Raw genomic sequence first — 20,845 nt, 5'->3', positions numbered from 1 at the left:
AACCCAGGTTCAGGTTTCCCTTATAAACCAAGAAAGGTGTTCGCTTGTTCTTCTGCTATCCCTTTCCATGCTTCTAGCAGGGCCCTGTGCAGCTATGTTGTGCCATGGGGCTGAAGGGCAGAGCAAAACGAAGGAATCTCATCTCAGGCCAGTTTAAGCAGGTTCTATTGATCTCATCTCAGGCCAGTTTAAGCAGGTTCTATTGGGTCTCATTTTATTGGGTCTCAAAACAATTCCATTCTGCCACCACTACCGAACAACCTGGGGTACGCCAGTTTTTAAGGTGGATATTCCAGTTTTTCACTGATATTCTCCAAAATGCACAACCGAATTGTCTCAAATTAGTGAGCAAGCTTTTGAATCCATCCGGCTGGATGTTAAGCAAAACAACAAAAGGAGAGAGAGAACAAAACAGTCATAAGATGGAGCACAGGAGGTGTTCAGCAGAGTTAAATAGATTCAACTGTGCTAGGTGCACCAAGGGCTGCTGGGACAAAGAAACAACAATGGCTGCTCCCCATTTTTTGAAAATATACAGCCAGCAGGGTTTGGGGCTTTCCCATCATGCCCAGCTTCCCCACCCCCATTTGTTCTTTTACTTAACATTCAGCACGAAGAAGAGTTCTGCAGAACTCAAAAGCTTGCTCACTATTTTATAGCATTTCAGTTGGCCCCAATAAATGTACAACTCTGCTTTAGCTTTTGGATCTTCCCCACTGATATTATCCTGAAATCCCATCAAATAATTAATTAAAAAAATTAAGTAAAAAAGGAACTTTTTAATACTGTCAGATCCCAGGGGAAAGTGACTTGTGAGTTATGACATACTGAACAAACTACCAAAGGACGACACCCTTAGTCCACTGCCAACCTCACCTTGTGTGTACAGAGGCCACACTGCATGTTGATTCACACCCATGTTCCCCTTGGATTTGAAGAGCCAGGACTTTTCAGAGCAGGATGCCAGACAAAGGGCTTCCTTTCCCCAAATAAGCAATCCACAACCTTACTCCACACTAAAGCACCACAGTGCAAATCCCAGGTTCACGTTATTTCCACATCCCAATTTCTAATTCAGGGCCACTGGGCAAGTGGCTACCCTGGAAACTCAACCACAGCCAAAACATCCACACAAAGGGAGGCCTAATGAAAGAGAAACTGCAAAAACTTGACATTTTGCTTTTTTGTCACAGGAACATAATTGTATTACTAACTTTTATCAAGAGCCAGAGTATGGTAGTACAGGGGTTGAAACACTAGCCCAGAGGCAAGTACCAGGTAACTCCAGGCTAGGCTACTGTAATGCATTGTGCATGGGGCTGCCTTTGAAGACTGGAAACTACAGTTAGTTCAAAACACAGCCCCACTAGGCCATTAACTGGAACTGGTTGTGTTCCATTTGACATATCTTGTCAAAGCTTAAACTGGGGGGTGGGGGTGGGGGGCTGTGGCCCTGCAGATGGTGTTATTGGACTAATCCCAATTCCATGAGTCCCAGCCAACATAGCCAATGGTCAGGGATGGTGGTAGCTATAGCCCAACAACATTAGGAAGGGCCACAGGTTCTCCAGCTCTAGTTCTAACAGTTCCTTCCACTTGTTCCTGGTCCCGTACTCTGGGCACAATTCATGCGCGCATGCGCACACACACACCATAAGCCCGCAACACAGGTGTAACTGACTATTGCAGGTACTCCTGTTATATCCCACTCTGAATGAATGAGACTAGATTAGAGGTAATGAAACACATACCAAAGCACTTCCAAGCCATCCTCATTGATTCCTAGGTAGCTGGAATCTCCCGCTGATGTCAGCGCCAGCTCCTCCCTACTAATCAATTCACAACTGTTGAACCGTGTTTAAACACCGCATTGATTTTTTTTTCTTTTCTTTTAAATGAAACTGGGATGCCTGCTTGTATATGCAAATGTAGCACCAAAATTCACAAAAGATTCCAGCACACAAAACACTTGGGGGATTCATGCTCTGCCCAAGGCAACCTGTGTTGATGCTATTGTGAATGGGGAAAAGGGCGGGGAGCAGTGCGCACTTCAAGAGCAACAGATCTAGGAGCAACACACACGGATGAGGCTATGAGAACTGAAAGGCCGCCAGGCAGCATTAAGAAACAAGCAACGAACACGCAGCAGCAGAAACGAGCGCCAGAGTTGAAGCGCCAGCTCCAACTCTGCCAGGCCTCTCCGCGTGCACAGTTTTGCTCTTGCCTTCAAGGGAAAATTCATTTTCATAACCAGCTGTTTTTAATTGTGCCTTTTTCACAGCATGCCTAAATAAGTAGTGGGGGATGGAAAGAACAGAACTAATGGAAGTTGTTGGGGGGGGGGGGAATGAAGAGACGGAGAGTGAAGACCAGGATTTAAAATAATATTGTGCCTGCCTCAATGGGAGGAAGGGCAAGAGGGGAATTGCCAAGTGGCCTAGAACGATACAAACATGGCCAGCACTCCCCTAAAAAGATCCCCCAACCCCCAGTGTGGCAGTCGTAGCAAGTCTATCTCCACTTAAAAAGAGGATGCATGACTTCAGAACTTCAAAACAACACAGCTATAGGAGTCCTCTTTTTTTTTTAATGGGACACAACATGCCACCACAGGACAACCCAAAATATTGTTTATAGTGGACAGGAATGACTGCGCCAATCCATTAGCAAGAGAAGCAGAAAGAACGGCTGGCAGCACAGAAGAGTCTCGGGCAACTTTCGTGGAGCAAATTGTCCCTAGTTGTGGCACTTGACGGAGAAGTACAGCCGCCCACCTGGTGAGAGGAGCCTCCGGAAGAATAATGCTGCACAGTTTCAAAACTGGTGTGTGCGCTGTGTCTGTGTGTGTTCTTCGAAACTCATAAAGGCTTGACCCTTTGCAGCCAAGGGAAAAAGCTCTGTCGAAAAGCCAGGAGGAGCTCTTGCCATTCACTCCTTTGGTACAATTTCAACTGGCCCCAGGAGAGATGCTAGTGGCAAATGCAACCTGTGTGCTGAGTAGTGCTGGCTTGCAACCCACAACTGAAGACAGCCTTCGAAAGGGCAGCCCTCACAAGCCACGGAGGAAGTTGCGACACAAATTCAACCAGGAAAGAGCCAAGCTCCACTGCCCAGACCGCTTTGCATTCAAGAAGGAGTCTTGGCTCTTTCAACCACAGCTGAATCCAATTTCAGGTCGCCAGATTCATATCGGTGGCGCTGAAATGGAAAACACTAAGGGCATTTTCAAGCATGTGTGGCTGCAATTATCTGAAAACTTTACTTTAAAAGAAAGAAAAATGTATCCAGAGGAATTGCATGAAATGTTTCTACTGAAAAAACAAGCACTGTGCTTTCTCATACTTCAGCTGACATTCACCTTTGGTGATGTGAGGAGACAGGGAGGTGCATTTACAATGGAGGTCTTGAAAAATTGGTTTAAATGGCTGGATGGCATCCACTCGATGGATTCTGCATTTCCATGATCCAAAAAGGTGTTGGGTGCAGAATTCCAGATTCCAAACATATCTTTAATTATAAAAAAGAGCAAGCTTCTAGTTCTTATGGCTTCAAAGATGAGCTTGCAAGCATGCAAGCAAAATATAAGTTTGATAATTTATTGGATGCTCAGGCATGGCATAAAAATTGGCCACCCCCATTATCTGCTCCTCAGGCCTCTTCCCTGCCCGCAGCATTTCCTCTCCTAGTTACTACTCCCCTCACTACTTTTTGAGAAACCAACCCCCAGGACTTTTTTTTTTTCTCAAATGTATACAAAATTTGGGATTTATTAACGAGGAATTTGTAATGATTGTTTTAAAGGGAATATTATTTCTTGATTTGATTTGTACCCCGCCTTTCTACAAAAAATGGCACTTAAGGTAGCTAGTGCCGTACGTATTTACCAGCCAGACACAATTTCTGTTGCAATATGCAACAACTATGGCGCTTAACTGTGCCTCAAAGAAAATGTCCCGTTTGATATGAATAAACCATTACGAGAATGGCAGATGCAATTTGCTACAGACCAGGTCAAAATGAATTTCCCCCAGGAGTGTCAGAGGTAAGAAAGAGTTGGAGCACTTCTTCACTGGAGCTACTTCCAGGCAGGGGGAAGACAAGGGATGGACCAGGAAAAGGTGAGAGAAGCAAGTGGCAGGTGAAGGAAGTGACAGGGCAGCTGGGAGCTGAGCAGTCGCGCTACGGAAGCTCATCAGCCTACACAGCACAGCGGCTTTCAAATTTTCTACCTGTGGGGAAGAAGGAGTGAGGGAGCAGGCAAAGGGAACATCAGGGCCTGCTCCAGCTGGACTGCCCCTCCTTTGGGAGACGAGAATGGGGAACAGGGCCATCCCACCAGCCCTGCTGACAGTCTACCTACTTCTTTTTTCTCCCTTCCCCATTGCCTTTTCCTTGTGTGTTGTGTCTTTTTTAGATTGTAAGCCTGCGAGCAGGGACCGTCTTCTTTGTTCATTGATCGTAAGCCGCTCTGGGAGCGGGATAAAATACAGTAAACAAACAAACAAACAAACAAATAAAATGGGGAATTCTTTCCATATTGAATGGTCTGTCAATAGCTCACACTTCCACAGAATCATTTTAATTAATAAGTAAAACCCTAGAACTGCAGGAGTGGCCTCCTGGCCTTCTCATTGGACCGTGTGGCACACCGCTTCATCGGCACCACCAAGGACAATGGCCACTGTTGAGCCAGGCTTAGTCCTGATAAAAGCAACATAGGAATTCCCACTGCAACTCAGGCTGAAATTGTTATTATTAAATTTCCCAAACTTCTGTTTGCTTAAGCTGACACACACACACACACACCCGCCCGCCCCAGCAGCTTACTTCAAAAAGGAAATACCTAACAACTCTTCCATAAAGCGCTGCGGCCAGGACTCGAGTGAGCCTCCAAGACAAGGAAGGCCGTAAATATGGGCCAACCTGCCACTTAGGTATCTGTGCCTTGTCCCACTAGAAAGCAAGACTTTTGGTAGCAGGGGCAGCTACGTGTGTCCAAAGGGCATGTTGTGCACATGCAGGAGCTCATGCAGCTTAAGTTGAGGTGGAAATCTACATTTTTATGCTAGAACTGGTGCCAGCAGCGAGTGAGTGAATGGCTATCCCTGGAAAAGCACATGGACATTGGTGTGTTGATTAAGTTGATGCCATGAGAAGTATAAAGATCCTTTCGCATAAGATTTCATGAAGATCACTGGAGAAAGATGTTCACTTTTCTTTCTATGCATCACAAAAAGGTTAAGACCAGCCATTTCCTAAGAGGTTCACTTTCAAATTTGAAGAGGCTCAGGAAGTGCATTCTGAAATCTGAAAAGTGTTTTATGAATCCATTGGGAATGAAGGAAAAAAAATTAGCCGTAACTAGTCCCTTTTCAATAGAAGAAGGCTCTGTATTCTGCCGACTGCCAAACATTTATGGGATTGGCCCAGCGCCGGCGGACCGGCCAGCGCCGGCAGGCTGTGTCCTTCCGCTTTCCTGCTTTTGGAAGTAATTTGTGTTTTCAAAATAATAAATAAAGTGAACCTTGTTTTACAGTTGGGAAATGCTGTTGGACGTAGTTTGCCTTTCTCTGTAAAAGGAGGGGTGTGTTTTTTCCTTTCAGCTTGCATTATAGCCACCACCATTGTTGAGGAAAACATGGGACATGGGCTAACTGGTTTTCATGAAGCCTTTTCAGGATTCAGGATCTCTTTATCCAAATGACTGCATGTGAAATGTCCATATCCCAACTGGCACAAGGACTGGATGGAGGCAAACCTCAGCAAAGGCTATGCTGGTGATGAATGAGGAATGCAGGCCCACTGATCCCCTACAACAGCATTCCCAAACCTGGTGCCTTCCAGATGTGTTGGACTACAACTCCCATAAGCCCCCAGCTAGCAATGGGCTTATGGGAGTTGTAGTCCAACACATCTGGAGGGCACCAGGTTGGGGAAAGTTACTCTACAATGTGCCCACTGAGCCTTTGACTTCTCATTTCCTTCTCCTCTTGCTTTTGCTCCAATTTTTTGTAGCTTCCAGTTGGCACCAGTTATCTGTCCAGCTTGTTACATTTCCCTTCCCACTGAAAGGACGAAATGCATTGGGTACACTGTGCAGTGGAGGACCCATCAGTTGTATTGGGTGGCTAAGTGGATGAAACACGTGTACTCAAACATTCTGACCAAAGCTTTCTTGTCCTCTGAGCCCATCTGGCTCCCAATGTGAGAGCCCTCTGACTGGGTCTTAAGGTTGTTGCACCTTCCCACACCATATTCCCCCTTCCCCCAAGGTTTTGAACTCAGAACATCTCATCCTAAAACTGAGGCTAAACCCTAAACAGGAAGGCCACAAGCAAAGGGGCCAAGCAAATTTCCCAGGGCAAGAAGTGCAACAGTCTGGGTGCAGCCACAGAGAAGGCCCTTTTCCTTGTTCCCAACCAACTAAACCTCAGCCATTGGTGGGACACACAGAAGGGCCTCTCCGGCTGACTGTAGGAGACTGTACAGGATGAGGCAAATCTTCAAGCAGGAGACCCCAACGTTTTGGGGTTGGTTGGCACATTTAAAATTTTGAGTGTCATGGGTGTGGTCACAAAATGGCTGACATGGGAGAGGGCTTGCCCATTCATAAAATGGCTACCATGCTGGGCACAGCCAGGCACAGAACACTCATTTCCCAAACTGCTGAGAGAAAAGGAAAAGTAACTTGCCAAAGGACATAATTACAAAGCAGAGATGGGGTCTGACCTCCAAAACCACTATTTGGAACCCAAACAAAGATGGCCTTGGAGGGCAACATGTCACTTTGCAGAATGCCAGCTGCCCAGTTAAAAAAAATAAAAAAAAATAAAAGCTCATGAGAGGTTGGGAACCTGGGAGGCACCAAGAGAGATGTCCACCCACGCTGGAGACCCCAGTTCTGTACCAATCAACTCTTCATTAACAGTCATTAAATACTGAGCAATTCCCACCACCCCCCACACACACAGTTTTTACTGCTCACCGAAAGGCAAGCATTGAAGACGCTCATCTAATCACGCTAGAGAGGGTGCTCCACAAACGGGACACTACTACAGAAAAGGCCCTGACCCGCGTTCCATCAATCTGGACTCACTTGGGTGGAACACTGAGACAGGTCTACGATGAACACTGTAAAGCTCATATCAAAGCAGGTGGTCTTTCTGATATCCTGGCCCCAGCCATCCAGGGCTTTATAGGTAAGAACCAGCACCAGAAACAAAATGGGTAGCCAGTGCAACTGCGGTGAGACCAGCGTAATACTGTCTGTATAATGCACATTGGACAACAGTTTGGCTGCAGCATTTTGCACTAGCTGAAATGTCCAAACCCTCTTCAAAGGCAACCCTATGTGGTACACATTGCAGTAATCTAACCAGGAGGCAACTAACAGATAAATCACTGTGGCCAGATCCTCCTTCTCCAGGAAAGGGTGCAACTGCCCCATCCGGAAAAGCTGAGCAAAGGTATTCCTAGCCACAGCTATCACCTGGGCATCCAGGAACAATGCTGTATCCAGAAGCATCCCCAGACTGCTAGGTTCCCCTCGCCCCCAGCAAATTTCATAGGGATAAATGCCAAGTTCTGCACCTAGGAAAAAGGAACCAAAAGCACAATTACAAGATGGGGGATACGTGGCTCAACAACACTACAAGCGAGAAGGATCTTGGAATTGTTGGAGATCACAAGCTGAATATGAGCCAACAATGGGATGTGGCTGCAAAAAAGGCCAATGCTATTTTGGGCTGCATTCATAGAAGCATCGCTTCCAAATCCTGGGAAGTACTAGTTCCCTTCTACTCAGCACTGGTTAAGCCTCATCTGGAGTACTGTGTCTAGTCCTGGGCACCACATTTTAAGAAGGATGCAGACGAGCTGGAGAAGGTTCAGAGGAAGGCAATGAAGATGATCAGGGGACTGGAAACAAAGCCCTGTGAAGAGAAACTGAAAGAACTGGGCATGTTTAGCCTTGAGAAGAGAAGACTGAGGGGAGATAGCATAGCGCTCTTCAAGTACTTGAAAAGTTGTCACAGGGAGGAAGGCCAGGATCTCTTCTTGATCATCCCTGAGTGCAGGACACGGAATAATGGGCTCAATGAACATCAGGAAAAATGTCCTGTTAGAGCAACACGACAATGGAACCCATTCCCTAGGGAGGTGGTGGGCTCTCCCACACTGGAGGCATTCAAGATGAAGCTGGATGGCCACCTGTCAGGGATGCTCTGGATGGATTCCTGCATTGAGCAGGGGGTTGGACTCGATGGTCCTGTAGGCCCCTTCCAACCCTACTATTCTATGATTCTATCTCCTGCACCATATCTAGGATCACACCATTGCAGTCTTTTGAGGTGAGAAAATGTATTGGGTCTGTGCAAGCCAAAAAAAATTCAAGATGGGTCGAGCTGTAAAGTTAATAAAGCTTTTAATAAGAACATAAGAGCCCTGGTGGATCAGACCAAGGGTCCATCTAGTCCACCATTCTGTTCACACAGTGGCCAACCAGCTGTCCACCGGGAAACCAAAAGCAGGATGCAAGTGCAACAGCACCCTCCCACCCATCTTCCCTAGCAACTGGTGCACATAGGCTCACTGCCTCTGATACTGGAAGCAGCATGTAGCCATCAGGACTAGTAGCCACGTACGGCCTTCTCCCCCAGGAATCTCTGTAACCCTCTTTTAAAGCCCTCCAAACAGATGGGCCAAGACAGCTTTCTGTGTGACAAATCTACTTTGAACTTCTCTCCACCTCCCTTGCTGTCAGTGCTGGGTCATAGGCAGCAACCACTGGGGACCAGGTAAAGCCAGTAAGAGGAGAGACCAGGAAAAGTCCCAGCCTATCCTAGAAGTCTTCATAGTCCTTCAGGAATCCCCAACATCCAGCCTGTGTGGGTGAAGTCACTCTAGAACCTTAGAACCTTTCACTACCCCAGGAACATTCTGCCCCATAGCCCAGGTACTAGCATACAGGGCAGAAGCACTCACCTCCACGGGTTCCAAGTTCTCACCTCAGCAACCACTGACACCTGCTTCTAATCCTACATGTGATCTCTGGCTCAACTACCAAGTTCTGCATGAAGGCCAATAAAGGCCCCTGCTATATATATATAGCATAGATCACTATATATCTATGTTTATATATAAACATAGATATATGTTTATCTATATATATCTATAGATACCTGTCTGTCTGTCTGTCTGTCTGTCTGTCTGTCTATCTATGGAGACCCCTATGAGTCACCTAGCACATCATCCAGTCCTTAGTGTTTGACTGAGGGTAACAGAACATTCATTCAGACTTCATCTCCAAACAGAGGTGGGAGAGAATTTAAAAAGACCAGAGTTGACATTTGTTTGTGTTCCTTTGCAAGTGCAGGCACAGAAGAAGGGATGAGCGGGCATCTGGAGGCGACAGATGGGAAAAGACGAATCAGACCAGACATTCTCAGAAGCAGACAGCCTCTTTGTCTCCAACCCACCATCTCAGCCTCCATCAATACAACAGTCTCACCAACATGTCCATGTCTAGATCTCAAGAGGAGGAGAAAGAGGCCACCTCGCGGTTCCACAGGGGACGGAGCAAGGTAGCTGCAGGTTTGGTGCAACGGCAAACTAAACAGAGCAACACGAAGCACCATGGAGCAGCCTGCATGATTCTCAGCACCTGCAGCAGAGGAAGGGACCAGATTCGTAGAAACCAACAAGTTACTTTTGTTCCACAGGGCAACTGGCCATTGGAAATGTATTCATTTAATATGAATTGGTCTGCAATAAGAGAATAGAGGGAGGGAGGGAGGGAGGGAGGGAGGGAGGGAGGGACGGCCTCAACAGGCTCACTGTCGGTGATTCCAGGGCTTGAACCAGGAACCTCTGGGGCTGAGGCCAGGCCCTAACAGAGGGGCACAGACCTCGGCGCTTCCCTCAGGCCCAGAATGGAACACAGTGTGTACAACAGCACCCCCCCGCCACTGGCAGGCAGTAGCAAACCTCCCAGCCGGACAGGCTACGTTTCAACGTCAAAAGCTTGGCCTTTTGCCCTTGCCTGGTCATCGCAGCAGGACTTTCTGCCTGCTACAGCACTTCAGGCACTCCCTGCCCTCGGCACCACTCAAGGACTTGCTCCAACTGAAGTTCCCAATCCTAACAACAGACCCCCTGCACAGCCCTGGGTTGGAGTTATGCTTCAGCCTGAGAATAAGCCTGGATGTTTTCCCCCTTTTATTTTCTTCCCCTTCCTATGCAGAAAAGAATCAAAAGCCGGCCTCTGTAAATGGAAAATTGACTGAGAAATACTTTGTATTCCTGTGTACCTTTTAACCTTCGACAGGATGCAATACCAATGGGCTTAAGAAGTGGACACTTGAAACACTTTTCCAGCCTGGTATACAGGTGGTTCAGTGGATGGCAAGAAAGGACATCAGCAACAGGGGACACAACATTGTTTGTTATCTCCCACAAGTGGAGAGCCCCATAGCAGAAGCCAGTCCCTGAAATGGGATTGGCCCTGATGCTTCAGAGGCAGGTGAGAAAAATACTGAAATCTGAAAGGCTGCTGGGAATTTTTGTGCTCATTCAACTGACTATCTTCGAGGCACCAAATCATAATTTAATTGCAGGGACTCAACTGTGAGAGAGACAGCTGAAGAGAGACAGAAGGAAGGTTGCCATCAGTCAAGAGATGCTAAGATGAGTGTGGATCCAAGGCAGATGGGGGGTTGGTGGCATCCTGCTTGACGTAGGTACAAAACCAGAACACAGGTAGACCTCCAGGGCCTTCTGAGGTTGGCTTCTGTTGGCTGCAAAACCAGCTAAGAACAAAGAGCCAAGGAAAGGCAACAGCCACCATGCCGCCACTGCTGCCGATTCTTATCCCATGCCGTCGTCTCCATGTTGCAAATTAGCCACGAACTATCTGCCTCCGGATCTCAGGTTTTGTTTTGTTTGGCACACACAACTGCTTCTAAAACCGGGGTGTGCCAAAACGCCATGGACTTCAAAGCGCACATGTACAGAGGTGCCCAATTCACAACCCACCCAACACAACAGCAGGAGCGAGTTCAACAGATTTACCTGCCAATGATAAGCCCACTGGAAGACACAGCTAGAGCCCTGGAAGGCAAGAGAGCAGCTGTGAGCCAGATGGACTAAGGACCTGATGCAGCATATGGCAGCTTCCTGGGTGAACTCCTCTACGTCTGTATGTGTCCCTCAGAATGAAACCAAGGAAAGGAATCCACAGAACGGCATTGTAATATAGTGTCCTTCTCCCCACCCTTCCCACCTCCCGGTCCATGAAGAAATATTCATTTCCAAAACAACTAACTGCTGTGGCTGTTCAGAGCCAGAATTTTGTAACTGAAATAAGGTCAGCCAAGGGGGGCATTTCTATGCAAACACTTTTGTTCTTACACAAAAGCTAAACATCAATTCGACACATTTCCATCTGCTGAGCCACCATCCTTGGAGCGGGAATGTCTCATCTGGAACAGGTTAATCCAGACCTCCCTCCTTGTTCTGTTCTATTTAGGTATATATCTTTTTCAGATTAACCATTATCCTCTCCTTGAGAACCAAGATTTTTTTTAAAAAATCTGAGGTCACTGTGTATGTGAATGTAGCCTATGAGAAATCGGGGTGGGGGGGACAGGAGACAGTGAGGGGGAGTTCCGGGAGCCTTTGTCCATCTACTCAAGACCTATTTCCCTATCCAGACACCTAGGAACTTTGGAAGGTGCCTTCTACTGAGTCAGACCATGGCTCCACCTAGCCCAGTGTTGCTGATGCTGACGGGCAGCGACGGCTCTCCAGGGTTTCAGGGAGGAATTTTTCCTGCCCTACCTGGAGAGGCTGGGATTGAAACTGGGACCTTCTACAGGTAAAGCACTTACCCTCCCACGGAGCTACAATTCCTATGTTGCTCTTTCCTTCCTTCTACTGCACCAACTCTGACCCCGCCCAAATTCCACAACATAGAGGATTGCTGGCATGTTTCTTTATTAATTTGTGTAATACATTTCCAGCCTGGAAACGCTAATTTTCTTGTTGCAAACATTTTGGCTTCTTTGGTGCAAAAAACAACAACAACAAAACTTGGAAGGGGAGGGGCGGGAGAAAAGAACAGGCACCGCTCCAGCTCAATAGTTCAAACGCCCCTGCCGGTAATCCAAGATGAGGTTCCTGAGCAGTTCAAAGCCTTAGACAGCTTAACCAGAAATGGTAGGTGCCGGACTCTCAGAGTGGAATCCACACAAACAGCCAGTGTCCCAAGGCAGGAGGACTCAGCCTTCAGATGTTCTTTGAAATTATGGATGTTTTTCTGAACTTCTCTCTCCCCAGTTTGTCTTGGGAGGGTTTTGGTTTTCTCTTAAAAAAAAAAAAAAAGCATTCTTGCACCATCTCTGGTTCTCCAAACAGGGCCTCCTCCCCATTTCCCCCAAAAAGTAAATTGCTGAGTTTGGATCTGGCACCTCTAGGAAAAGGAGGCACCTTTGATGAATACCAAACGGGTGGACTTCAATCGGCTCAACGAGTGCTGCGCATTTAATAAGTTATTTCCGTGGAAAAACCTTGGTCACATAGTTTGAAAGCAAAGCTTATAAACGCCTCCTGCTCATCAAAGCGGCATAGAATTGGGGAGGGGGGAGGGAAAGTGATCCCTCCCTTACTGTAACTCTAAAGAACGTCTCTCAACAGGTTCCCAGAAGAACCCAGAGTTTCTCCTATGTTACTGACCTCGTTTTCAAGAATTCTAAATAAGCTACATCCAACATCCAAATATTTCTCCCTCTCACAAGCAAATCAAAGTGGATCAGGCAGTTTCATTCTACTGATTTACCATATTTATAAGCTATCTTTCTCATGGGAAATGGGGGAGCTTTATGAAAGAATTACATGCATCTCCCACTGGTATGGCTGGCCCAGCCCCCACACTGTAATGTGAGAACCACCCAAACCGACACACCCCTGGCCCACCGGAAACCTAAATGGCAGCCAAACATGCCTTTTGACTGCAGAACTGGCACAAACCTAGGGCCAGTTTACATGCTGGCTGCATTTGGATGTCACAGCAAGCCAGAATTGTGTTTTATTATTATTTTTCTGGCTTACCGTGAGTGAGCAAACAGGCTGGTTCATGCTGTTTGATCGCTGCCCCTTGACTCCTCCGGCCGCTGGGAGCAGCTAAGCAGGCCAGGGACTCTCACCTGTGGTTTCTTTGGCACAGGGGTGCTGAACTGCGGGCCGGGGGGGGCAAATCCAGCCCACCTGGGGTCGCAAACCCAGCCCTCTGGGGGTTGCCCACATGGCCACGATCCCTCCCGCTGGTCCCACTGTTGATCGTTTCATGGTTTACCAGCTTTTGTGTGGCCCCCCCACTGCCATTCTAAAAGGCTGAAATGCCGCTCTTCAGGCTTAGTGACCGGCAGGAGGAGCTCAAAGCTACAGTAGGCTGGTATTCTTTGTACTTTTTTCTGTTTTCGGCCCCACCCCCTGTGGCCCTGTCCACTACTGGAGCGCAATCCACGACAGCTTCTCCAAAACTGAATTCAGTCCTCAGGATGAAAGGGGTTTGACAGGCCTGGATGAACATGCTATCAAGGGATGGACCGACTCACCCACGCCTGGCTTCATCGGGCGCTCACCAAGCCACCGCCCGCCCCAGCTCACAGCACCGCGCAAGCTTTGTTGCGGCCCAGCGAGTGCTCGACAAAGCTGCAGGGCTGCCCTCCCTCCCTAGGGGGCTGCCACTATGTGCAACAATGGTGGCTCGGGAGCTTCTGGGTAGGTAATGGTGCATACCTGGTGACCATAAAGGACCCATTTATGCAACATTACAGGCGTGAATGCTTCATTCACGCCTGCAATGTTGTGTAGATGGCCCCTTTATGGCCGCCAATTAGGCACTATTACCTACCCGGAAGCACCCGAGTCGCCACTGTTGCGCACAATGGCAGATCGCTAGGGAGGATGGACAGCTGCTGGGCACTCGTTGAGCCATGGGGTGCCCATCAAGCAGGTCTGTGAGCCCACACAGTTTGGTGAGCGGGGTCTGGAAGGATGGGTGAAGGGGAGTCCGCTGGACTCCACCCCCACCCCCACAGACTCTCGTGACATCCCTAACAATATCTGAAGCAGAAACGTTGGCTTGTTCCCTTCCTAACAAGCCAGAGTCATATGCCAGAAGCACAAAATCACTGTACTTTGAGGGGGATGAACTAGTACCTGACACACACCTGCTTTTACCTTTTGGGGGGCACTATTCACAGCCATCCCCACCCTGCCCCCTGGCTGCTGCTTTAACAGCATGTCTCCTCTGATCTCTCATGCCAGCCAACCTAGGGATCACGGAGCGGGTGTGATGACATCAGTGAGAGCACATGTAACATAGCCAAATCAGAGGGCAATGCTTCCACTCTTGGTCACATGGGTAATTCAAGACCAATCCGGGGGGCACTGCCTCCCCTCTAATGCTTGCAGCTGACAAGAGAGGGGAAGATGATGCTGTGGGAGTAGCCCCCTACTGCTAATTGGCTATGTCCTATTCTAGGCAAGCCGTTTTGCCCCCCTTTTGCAGGGCTTGCCTGTGAAAAATCTCCAGAAGAAGGCACCTGTCACCTCAGGTTAAAATGTCTGCAAATCTTGCCTCCTCCATCCTAGTCACAGCCAGCCTCTGCTCCCAGATGAAGACATCAGTGTGCGCAAGTATGTTTGGAGCATTCCTCTCTTTAGGTGAACACAGCTGGCATCTTAGGCGTACAACTGCTTGTAGCATTACACAAGAATAGAGCTGGGCAACAGTCAACTGATTACTCATGCATCGTAGAATGTAAAATGATTGATCCACTGACAGCCTATCTGGCAATATCTGACCACACGCAAACATTCTGCGAAGTGAAAGATGCTTACGTAGGTGGCTGGTCACCATTTATTTATTTAAATATTTTAGGCTGCCTTTTCGGGTGCGAGCCCCCAAAAGGTGGCTCACATCAAGGCACCCAAGTCCAATATGCACAATAATAAAATGCAAGTATCACAATTTCCATAATAAAACAAATTTTAACGACTATATAATGCAACATCAAGCCAGCATCATACCATTAAAAGCCAGCAATGTTAATGACGGAATGGTGTCATCTGACAGCTAATGGAAGAGGTGGGAGTTCCCCTTGCCCCTCAGGTGTCCTAGGAGGCAGTTCCAAGCATAAAAGAAAGCAAGAAGGAAGAACAGCATGGGGGTGGGGGAGGCTTCAGAATTGTAGGATCTTTGCGTTTTCTTACTAGAATCCTGAGATCCACCAACCAGAGCCTTGTGTAAAAGACATACCATTAGAATGAAATAATCTGGAATTGTTTTGAGCACTAGGGTTGAACAGAGCCCACAGTTCTTCAAACAAAAATCCACTTCTAGTTACCCCTCGCCTTTCCAATTTCAGCAGTATACTTTAGGGTGGATGGAGTCATTCTGATGCCACTGTTAAACAACTGGGAGTCAGAAACCCTTGCTGATCTACTGCAAATCACCCAGAGATCTAGTCGTAGGTCCAGATCTGCCTTCTGCCTACCCTTGGAGCACTGTCTGAAGGAGCATCATTGGTGGTGGTGAAGGCAGTAAGGATATAAGAGCAGGGCAAGGGCTTGGGCCTAGGAGCAGGCAGAAGGCCATGCAGGAACGTAAGCAGTGGTATCATATGGCCAGAATGTCAAGATAAGTGAAGGATCTGGTGGTGGCAGCAATTGTGACAGCGATGGAGGGTGTGGGGGTGCTCAGTGCAACAACAGGAGACACTGGAGAAGGAAGGTTTCAAGGCAGGAGAGCATGAACTAGAGTTCTCCCAAGGGCACAGAGAAGAAGGGCTAACTTTTGGGGGAGGGGGATGTTGTAAAGGGTCATGAACACAATTTGGGGGTTGAAGGAGAGGAAAGAGTCAAAGATAGAGCCAGTGTGGTGTAGTTGCTAGAGTGCTCGACTGGGAGCCGGGAGATCTGGGTTCTAGTCCCCACTCGGCCATGGAAGCTCACTGGGTGACTTTGGGCCAGTCACAGACTCTCAGCCCAACCTACCTCACAGGGTTGTTGTTGTGAGGATAAAATGGAGAGGAGGATTATGTATGCCGCCTTGGGTTTCTTAAAGAGGAAAAATGGCGGGATATAAATGTAATAAATAAATAAATAATAAAGTCAAGGTTATGTGCCTATTCAACAGGGTGGATTGTAAGGTTGTCAATGGATATGGAGGATAAACAGGGCAAAGGGAAGCTCTGGAGGAAAGATGAAAACTTTGGCCTTGGACATATTAAATTCAATATCCAAATGGAAATCCCAGATGAGGACTTTGGGATGTGGAACTGGAGGGTGGGATGGAGGAAGTTCTGGAGAAAGCAGGCAGTGCTGAGTGTCACCACCTACAGGTAGTACTGAAAGCCACGGGATATGATGAGGTCACCCAGGCACAGTGTGTACAGAGGAGGTAGCAGAAGGCCAAAACCAGATCCTTGAAGGACCCCAACGGAAAGAGGGAAAGTAGAGGAAGAACTTTCCCTGTGGAAACACTGACCAGTTAGACAGGTGGGAAGAGAATTTCCTTGGTAGGGAGGAGACTGTGAGTGGAGCTAGGAACAGTTCAGTAGAGGGCAGAAACCAAGTTGTAGAGCCTGAAGAGAGGAGTTGGAGGAGAGAAAATTGAGGCAGTGGGAATGAGCAGCTCACTTGAGAAGTTTGGAGGCAAAGCATAAGCCTTCCACTTTCTCTAACTTTGACGACGCACAGATTGCATCCCGGTGAGATCCATGGGTCATCTGGGACCCATGTATCTTATCACATGTCCCATTTCACCCATAGATGGAGAAGTATGGATCATCCACTGCATTTCCCAGTTTGATGCCATTTCCCCAAACAAAGGAAGCATACAAAGCAAGTGAGAGAGAAAGAAAACACAACAAACAAAGCAAATTCACAAGAAATCGATCAATTCAAAGACTAACCAAAAAGGTTACATCAAAGACGTATTTGTTGACTTGCAGCATCTCATCCCATTCCCATCTACCAACATGGAAGAATGTGATGTTTTGGTTAGAAACATGAAACTCTCTTCGGTTATGACTTTTTTCCTTTCTTTTTTTGAGAGAAAGTTATATGGGACTTGAGAGGGAAAAATAAGGGAAGCCGTTATCCTAGATTTCAAGGTCAAGCCTCGTAAGCGTTCTATGGAATGGAGACCAAAGCACATTTTTTGCACTAGTAGTATTAGGACAGACCAAGAACCACCCATAAACATTCTGCAAGGCAGAGGAACTAGAGATCAAATTGCCAACGTTCGCTAGATCATGGAGAAAGCAAGAGAATTCCAGAAAAACATCTATTTCTGCTTCATTGACTACGCTAAAGCCTTTGATTGTGTGGATCACAACAAACTGTGGCAAATTCTTAAAGTGATGGGAGTACCAGACCATCTTACCTGTCTCCTGAGAAACCTGTACCAGGGTCAAGAAGCAACAGTAAGAACCAGACATGGAACAACCGAGTGGTTCAAAATTGGGAAAGGAGTACGACAAGGCTGCATATTGTCACCCTGCTCATTTAACTTATATGCAGAGTACATCATGAGAAACGCCGGGTTGGATGAATCACAAGTCGGAATTAAGATTGCCGGGAGAATTATCAACAACCTCCGATATGCAGACGATACCACCCTAATGGCAGAAAGCGAAGAGGATCTCAAGAGCCTCTTGTTGAGGGTGAAAGAGGAGAGTGCAAAAGCTGGTTTGAAACTCAACATTAAAAAAACTAAGATCATGGCATCTGGCCCCATCACTTCCTGGCATAGAGAAGGGGAAGAAATGGAAGCAGTGACAGATTTTACTTTCTTGGGCTCCAAGATCACCGCAGACGGTGACTAGCCATGAAATTAAAAGACGCTTGCTCCTTGGGAGGAAAGCTATAGCAAACCTAGACAGCATAGTAAGAAGCAGAGACATCACCTTGCCGACAAAGGTCCGTCTAATCAAAGCTATGGTTTTCCCAGTAGTAATGTATGGCTGTGAGAGCTGGACTATAAGGAAGGCTGAGCGCCAAAGAATTGATGCCTTTGAACTGTGGTGCTGGAGAGGACTCTTACGAGTCCCCTGGACTGCAAGGAGGTCAAATCAGTCAATCCTAAAGGAAATCAACCCTGACTGCTCATTGGAAGGACAGATACTGAAGCTGAAGCTGAAATATTTTGGCCACCTAATGCGAAGAGAAAACTCTCTGGAAAAGACCCTGATACTGGGAAAGACTGAAGGCAAAAGGAGAAGGAGACGACAGAGGATGAGATGGCTGGATAGCATCACCGATGCAATGAATATGAACTTGAGCACACTCCGGGAGAGAGCGCAGGACAGGAAGGCCTGGCGTGCTATGGTCCATGGGGTCACGAAGAGTCGGACACGACTGAACGACTGAACAACAACTAAAGTCCCAGACACTGGAACTCCTTGCCAAGAGTGACTAGGTTATCCTAGCTCTGTTGTCCGGCAGGCAAAGAGGTTTTCAGGCAAGCCTTTGCTATATATGCTGGTCAGTTACTGAAGGGGTTTTTAATGGGTTGGTGCTGTTCATTTCTTCTATTTATTTGTTTTTATGTTATGTTTTAATTAGAATTTTATTGTTAGCCGCCTTGAGCACCATTTTTTTTTTTGGTGGCAAGGCAGGATATAAATAAATTAAACAGTAAGTAATAGGTCATCTTCAACCTTTGCTAAACTAGCTTCAGATCTTCTCTGCAAAGGATGCTATTGGGGATGGGGTGGTCATGTGATCCAAAATACAGCACACAAATGCAGGAGGGACACTGCTCACCTCCCACCACCCCATGGAAGAAGATAAGATGGACGGGGGGGGGGGGACAACAAGATGGTGTGTGAGCACCATCTTGTGCCCTGCCTCTTGTTTACTTGCACATGGTTGGTGGGGCTTACTTACACAAACATTTAAAAATGGGAAGCATAAGAGAGCTGCCTTCTAGAGCAGGGGTGGGCAGAAGGGAAATCTCCAGATGTTTTGGACTTCAACTCTCATGCTGGCAGGAGCCTTCTGGGAGGTGACACCCAAATCATCTGGTGCTACCTTCTGCCCACCCCTTTTCTAGGGCACGTCACCTTGAACTTTTTGACCTGTGGTACTCCTGCGACTGAACAACAACAACAACTCCTGCTCAAAAATGAGTATCTTCTAATCCCATACCTGTTTGGACCCATGAAAGGTAATACAATAAATGTATTTCCCTTTAAGGCACCACCAAACCCTTTGTTTTGTTTTAAAGTGCCAGAGTAAAAATGGCTGTCCATTTGGAAATTTACACTTTTCCTAACCGCTCCGGTTAAAAGTTTTATTTGTAATCAGGGAGAAAAGGCGTATCCACTTTGGAGGTCTGAGAAATTATTTTTGCTACCCGTTCCAAAGAGGGTTAAAAGTTTCTCGAAAACAAAGGGAAGGAATGTATTCGGGGGGAGGGGGAGGAAGGGCGCTCTCCCTCTTTTTAAGCAACAAAATTGCTCAGTCATGCTGTTGCTCTGCGATTTTCATTCGAAAAGGTTTATAGAGTCGTTTAGGCCATATGGGGAAAACGTTCACAGGAGGCAAAGAATTTTACTTTTATTTTTTTGGAAGCAAACTGGAAAAGAAATGCACTTTTATTTCCCATAGGCAAAATAGGTCCACAGAGGAAAAAATGTTCGATATAAAAACATCTGACCCAAGTACCTCCAGGATGCGGTCTTCCTACCTCTCTTTTTTGCATCGAAGTAGTAGCTTTTGGCAACTGACGCGTTCCCTTGACAAGAAGGCTGTTTGGCCAAGGCCTGATTGTGATAGGTGCTCTGAAGGAGAAAGGCCGAATAGCCTAAAATGAAGGGGAAGGACAAGAGATGTGGAGGAGACGTACATCTCCAAATCATCGTATGCCTGGGATGGAGCTCCTTGTGCAGAAAGATCTGCCTCCTCTCGTATGCTTTGCTGTGGCTGCCCTTCAAGACCGTGTGGAAGCCTCAGCCAATGCCAAATACAGCAACCCACCTCTTGGGGAGCGGGGTGTCACCACAGTGCATCATGAGCGTGCTCCAGCATTTGCCATTCCTTCCTATACCCCAGCCTTGCAAATAAGTCCACAAAAGTGAACGTGCATTTTTACTAGTCTATCTGCCTATCATACCTACCTTTATAAGTTTTTTGTGGCACCTGAATGGCTTGAAAGAAAACAACAACAACTCTTTCCCCCCCATCTGTATTAGCTTTCCCGCTCAGTTGCTCCAAGACGATTCTCGCTCACCACAAGCAGCCAGAGGAAAAGTCTGTAATTGTCTTCTAGGCACACTCCAAGTTGCAGGTTTCAGCTTACAAAGGCCTAACTCAGCATTCCCCAACCTGGGGGCCCTCCCAACATGCTGGGACAAAACCCCCCACCACTCCCAGCCAGCAACAACTATGCTGGTTGGGGATGATGGGGTCTGTAGTCCCAACACACCTGGACTCCCTGGGGCCCACCCATTACAAGGTGGCACAACACTCTTCCATGTTTTTGGTGCCACAAACTAATATTGCTGCCCCTCTAGAAATCCTTCCCCTTGGAGTCGAGATGGGACTTGGGATGGTAAGTGGATGGATCAAGTTCAAATGGCAGCTCTGAAATTATCCCCACCCCTGCCCAGTTCTGCACAAGGCTGGTGCCAAATAGAACATGATGCTGTATCATGAAAGTATTGTCTCTGTATCATGCCTAAAGGCATGTCTGGGCTGGATGCCGGGAGGCAAACAGGTACCAACTAGGCTGATAGTTGAGCCAGGTAGCAGGCAAGTAATCGGGTAGGTAAGTAAG

The 20,845-nt window shown here is 47.3% G+C and overlaps 1 protein-coding gene across 1 annotated transcript in view; it reads right to left on the bottom strand.

Annotated features, from left to right (window-relative positions):
- Nucleotides 1–20,845, bottom strand: part of SMAD6 (SMAD family member 6) — a 69,093-nt gene that overhangs the window by 28,667 nt on the left and 19,581 nt on the right. The gene's annotated exons all lie outside the window — the stretch shown is intronic.

The sequence above is a fragment of the Heloderma suspectum genome, chromosome 11 (assembly GCF_057233095.1).
Source record: "Heloderma suspectum isolate Gila_16-S chromosome 11, 16-S_ref, whole genome shotgun sequence".
NCBI lineage: Eukaryota > Metazoa > Chordata > Lepidosauria > Squamata > Helodermatidae > Heloderma > Heloderma suspectum.
This window is presented reverse-complemented; position numbering and strand designations above follow the sequence as displayed.